General features: G+C 39.7%; 1 pseudogene; it reads left to right on the forward strand.

Annotated features, from left to right (window-relative positions):
- Positions 1–4824: 4824 nt before the first annotated feature.
- On the forward strand, positions 4825–5427 carry LOC111545454 (annotated as a pseudogene).
- The last annotated feature ends 449 nt before the right edge of the window (positions 5428–5876 follow it).

A 5876-nucleotide genomic window follows, 5' to 3' on the forward strand; every position in this document is an offset into this window, starting at 1 on the left:
TGGGACAAAATCTCTTCTGAGAACATTTACATTTTTAGTGATATCTTACAACATCTTAAAATAGCAACAACAACAAAAATCCTTTGGTGTGCAGGACGACTAATGTTTTAAGATGGTGTTTTTTAGATCTATTTCCATGGAATATGCATGTCAACCTCTCGTTTTTCTTCAAGCTCCTCCTTTGGCTTCAGTATCTCCACACTTGCTTTTCCCTAAACTTCTCTGTCTTTCCTTTGTTAGTCCCTTTTACTATATTCTCTTCCTATACTTGTCTGTTATTGTTGGTGTTTTCCTTATTTTCTCTACATTATTTCCTTCAATAATATCCTTCCATGACTTTAGCAACTGCCAAAAAGTCAATAACTTCCCAAACCTGTATTTCTGGCCCTAACAACTTCCGGGAGCCCACTCATGAGTAAAACCCCATACTCTGTCATCCCTGCCTTTGGATCATGCTGCCTTCTTTATGAAAGGCCCCTTCCTCCCACCTTTCTGACTGGCATAATTTAACTCACTCTTCATAGCGCAACATAAATGTCCATTCACGTTTGTAACTGGCTAATACTTACCTCACTGCACGACACCTGCTATATGGATGAATATGGCTTATCCCTAAGCCATAAGCTCCTTGAGGACAAGAACTGCAGCATATCCACCTTTATTTTTCTAGGACTTAGACTAATGCATGAACTATTCTAGGGGCTAAATGAAATATCAATTGAATGAAATAGAATATGAAATGAGTTTCTCACTAAGCAGAGGCGTTGAGGTGCCCGTGCTTGCAACTCAGTCACTGAATACGTAAAGCAAGTGCTTTTTCAGGTGGGTATTTGTTGTGCATGCTTACAAAGCATGCATGGTTTATCCTCTCAATGGCCTGTGCTTAATGCTCCCTAGGTACCCTGGGGCTTCGTAATCTTTGAAAGCACTGCACCAAAGTTAGAAGCCTAGCAAGGGTGCACAGATAATGGCATTTAAAGCTAGAACTTCACCTTCCTGTTAGAATAACCCAACCAGCACATTCTCACAATAAAACAAAATATTTGTCAAAATTCATATGATTTCTCAGTGAAATATTCTGCAAGCTATGAAATGTAGCCACCTCTAAATAAACATAGCAATACATAGCATAGTATCCCAAAGTAAAACTGAAAATCAGTTATCTTTTCAATGCAAATTGACATAGAGAATCTCACGTCCCACAGTACTTCCTGTGTCTTCTAAATTCCCATGATTAAATGTTCCAAGCGTTTGTTTAGAATGGTCTTGATGTTAGTCACAGTGTTACAGTGAGAACCATGGTATTTTTACAGAGAACTCCAGGATCTGAAGGAGTCACAGAGACATGGTTGTTAGCAGGAGCAGGGACAAGATTTAAAGGTGGATGCTGAAATGATCAATGCTGAAATGATCAATGTGGCATTTTTTGTGTGTGTGCGAAAAAGAATGAATAGAAAGATTTGTAATGAGATGAAGAGCACAAAAACAAAGGTAACCCATAGAATATCATGAGAGAATATTTCCTTCCTGGGGAGTATCACGCACTAATGGGAAACACAGTTAAGTGAAAAAGAATGGATAGGTTAGGAACCAAGAGCAAATGAGCTTCAACCATGTGCTAGGCATGGGCTGGGTGCTGCACACTGGTTGACACTGGACATTAGAAGAAAGTTGATCTAATACCTATTTAGTCTGTATTTTTAAAATGAAAATATTTATTTTGAGATTAGCAGTGAAAAGACTAAAAGGCAGAAATGAAATCCACAGGCAGACAGCCCAGGCGGCGCCCTGGGCCTGGTTAAAGATCGACCCCTGACCTAACCAGTTACGTTATCTATAGATTCCAGACGTTGTATGGACAAGCGTTGTGAAAGTCCCTGTCCTGTTCTGTTCTGTTCTGATTACCGGTGCTTGCAGCCCCCAGTCACGTTCCCCCTGCTTGCTCAATCGAAACCGCCCCCCTCCCACCCATGGTTAAGCAAGCAGTTTGTCTAAAAAAAAAAAAACCCTAGACGTTTGTGGTTTAAAAAACGGCGGGAGCCAATCAGAAACTGCCGAATGTTCAAACTTCAAAATGTCAACCAATCCCAATCTTGCAACTGCAAAAATGCCCTAATCTTCTGTAACCTGTTTGTGCCTTACTATAAAAAAATAGGCTGAGCTGTGCTCGGGACCTCTCTCTTGCCTTCCTGACTACGCCTGTACAGGGTTCGAACCTGCAATAAAGTGATCCCGGCCGCTTGGCTTTGACTTCGGTTTCTGGTGGTCGTCTTTGAGGGGGTCTCGGAACTCAGGGCACAACAGCAGTTTCCTCTCTAATGAATCTTATGTATCCTGTATGAATACTTTGCAGCTATAAATGAAAGAAGCCAAATGAGAGTTTCTCTGTATTCACCCCACTTCCAACCCAGAGATTCTTGTAAATGATATCTGAATCATATCATTACTTGTCTTTTCTTTGAATAATGCACATTTGGATAATGGGCAAAGTAAATGTGCATAACATGGCAGAGGATGAACAAGGTTACATGAGTATAAAATACACTCATTAAAGAAAAAATGTTTATCATGGAGGATCAGCAATATTGGATGGGACAGTAAAATGAATATGTACCTATATATAATTAGAGAAAGTATTTCTTTCATCTTTCTTCATTCCCTGTGGCATTTAAGTGCACAAGAAATGTTCTTTGAAGTCAAGAAGCACCGTCTACTGGATTTGGAGAACATGATGTTGGGAACAATTCAAATGGAGTTTCATTTTCCAAAATACAGATGAATGTCTTAAGAATTAACAATGTAGAACACGATAGGTAAAAATGAACAATGTGATAAAAACAAACTTGAGCATGCTGCTCAATGCCCTTGGATTTCTAATAATTATACTCTTTCTCTGAACTTCCTTAGGGCTCAGGTATAATTAAAATAGCAATTACTGACAACAGCAAGATTTTCTCTCATAGATATATGAAATAACTAGCAGCAACATAAATGAGGATGAATGTAAAGATTATATTTAAAAGTTTCACATCGTATTTCATAGAATGATAGCTTTTTAAAAAAGTATATCTCTGGGTATATAATTTGCAAGTGCATAAACATAGAACTTCCAAGTTAAGAATGCCCCCAGGTAATGAGAATGAGTGCTGCTGTCATAGGACATTGGCGAGCCTCTGAAATAGTGCAGCACTGGATTTCTTAACTTTATCTTGCCAGTGTTCAGTGATAAGAATGGAGGGAAATCCATACCGGGCCACTCTTACAACACAGCCCCCCGGGAACCGTGCTCAACCCCTGGCACAGGGTGACATGTCTGATGTTGTTCTGCAACATTCTCTCCCACCTCACACTTTTTCTCCTTCTGAAGAGTAGAGTTATGAATGTCTAAGACAAAAGACAGCATCATCGCCTGCTTCTAATCAAGATATTTCATTGTTTTCTGGAACACAGACAGATACCAGTTCTGCCTCCAAAGGGACACATTTGCTAATCAGCTTGTCACTAGTGAAAGCACCAGCACCCTTACTCCACACCTTTCCAGCTGAGTTGCATACATTTATGGATTTACAATAAACATTAAAGAATATTACCATGGCTACATACATGGGGAAAAAGTACAGACACTAAATCTCCAGCCGATTGCCATTTCCTTTTATAACAACTTGGTAGTCGTGCAAATTAGTATAACTCTTGAATGCCTTTAAAGGAGCAGATATGAGTTTAGTGGGAGTTGTGGCTCATTGACTTTAGTGGGAGAATATGACTCAAATCCTCTGAGTTTTAGAAGGTGATGAGTTAGTTTAGGTTAAAGCAAACCTTGAAACATAATTTGATTGGTTTTTCCTCTATCAGTGATGGATGCTTGATAATCACTTTCTGCCTATTATATCAATAAATCAACTGCAATTCAATTTTAATCTGTAAATAAAGTTAAATCAGGGCTATGAGCAAATTACACGCCTGCATTAGCTACTTAGAGGTGTCATTACTGTCTGTTGTTATTGAGCCGAATATAGATATTTGAGTTTTTAAATTCTAGTTTCAAAGAAGCTGAGATAAATTTGTTGAATGTTCTTACAAGAAACACCATACACTCTGAGAAATTTGTACCTGCCTGAAATTGCAAACATAAATTATGTGATATCAGAACAAATAAGGATTTCTAGCTTCAAGCACCAAGTGATATTATCTTCAGATTGTCAGTAGGCATGCAGGGAACACAATATAGAATGAAGTTAAATGCTCCTCATGGAGAAGAAAAATGGGACAATAATTCCATCTCGGCCTAAGAAATTAAAGCTAGGAAAAATACACAGTGTGTCAACCTGCTGTGTTGTGCTGTGCTCACAGCGGACTCTATCATACAGGCAGTGTTACAGCACCTAGCATGTTATGAGTGCTCAATAAATATCACAGAATGATATTAACCAGTGCAAGGCACCACAGGCTCTAAATCTCTAACATAATGGGACATGTCTATATGAATGTGAAGCACAGCAGGCTGGATGAAAGCAAATGTCAGCCCAGGAGATAGAAAGGAGACTGGCCAAGCCTCTGTGAGAATGGTGAGAGTTAGAACCACCCAGAAAAAAATGGTGACCACTGCACTTAGTTCTGTTTGTGTGGACAGATCAATTCCTCAGCCTTCTGTGACTGAAATCAACTAAGAAAACCAGAGTGTAATTTTATGCCCATCATATTTGACTCACTGCACCCTTGTGACAAGCTACTGAGAGGTAAACATTCCAAAATGATAACTAATTTCCAGTTAATGGGGGCTATAGAAAGTCATGCATACGGAGCTCTTTCCTCATTCCTTTAGCTGCTGTGGCCACAGCCATAAGTATGCTCAGGCTTCAGAAGAGGCTTGCCTCTAGCATCCACCACTATGGCAAGAAGAAGGTCTGGTTGGACCCCAGTGAGACCAATGAAATTGACAATGCCAACTCCCATCGGTAGATCTGGAAGCTGATCAAAGATGGGCTGATCAGTTGGAAGCCTGTGACTGTCCATTCCCGGGCTCGATTCTGGAAAAACACCTTGGCCCACCAGAAGGGAAAGCACATGTGCATAGGAAAGCAAAAGCATAGGGCCAATGCCCAAATGCCAGGGCAGGTCACTTGGATAAGAATGAGGATTCTGCACTGGCTGCTCAGAAAGTACCATGAATCTAAGAAGATTGATTGCCACATGTATCACAGCCTGTACCTGAAGATGAAGGGGAATGTGTTCAAAAACAAGCAGATTCTCATGGAATACATCCACAAGCTGAAGGCAGGCAAGGCCTGCAAAAAGCTCCTGGCTGACCAGGCTGAGGCCCGCAGGTCTAAGACCAAGGAAGCATGAAAGCGCGGTGAAGAGCGCCTCCAGGCCAAGAAAGGGGAGAAAATCAAGACTCTGTCCAAGCAGAAAGAGACCAAGAAATAAAAGCTACCCCTTTGTACATACAGGTCTCCATGATTACATAGATCAGTCATTAAAATAAAACAAGCCTTTATCTGCAAAAAAAAAAAAAAGTCATGCATGCATATTCTGAACAGGAATATACATGTCATTTTATCACATGAATAAAAATAAAAAGAAATCACCCATAATGCCTTTTAAAAACCTGAACTTAGCACAATTCTGCTCCAAATTAAACTTGAACAAGACTTCCTACAGATTTTAGGATATTAATCAGAACTTAAAAGATCTGGACAGGTATTGGACTTTTAAGATAAATGTGATTTTCTTATATCTTGTTTAACTTTTGTGTTGTCAAAACCACTTCCCTCTTTGAATTAATTATTTAAGTTATCAAGCCTTAGACGGGTTTTGTTTGTTTCCTTGGTTATATTATAGGGAAGAGTTGAGGAAAACAGAGCTCACCAGGATAC

This window comes from Piliocolobus tephrosceles, chromosome 4 (genome assembly GCF_002776525.5).
Source record: "Piliocolobus tephrosceles isolate RC106 chromosome 4, ASM277652v3, whole genome shotgun sequence".
Taxonomy (NCBI): domain Eukaryota; kingdom Metazoa; phylum Chordata; class Mammalia; order Primates; family Cercopithecidae; genus Piliocolobus; species Piliocolobus tephrosceles.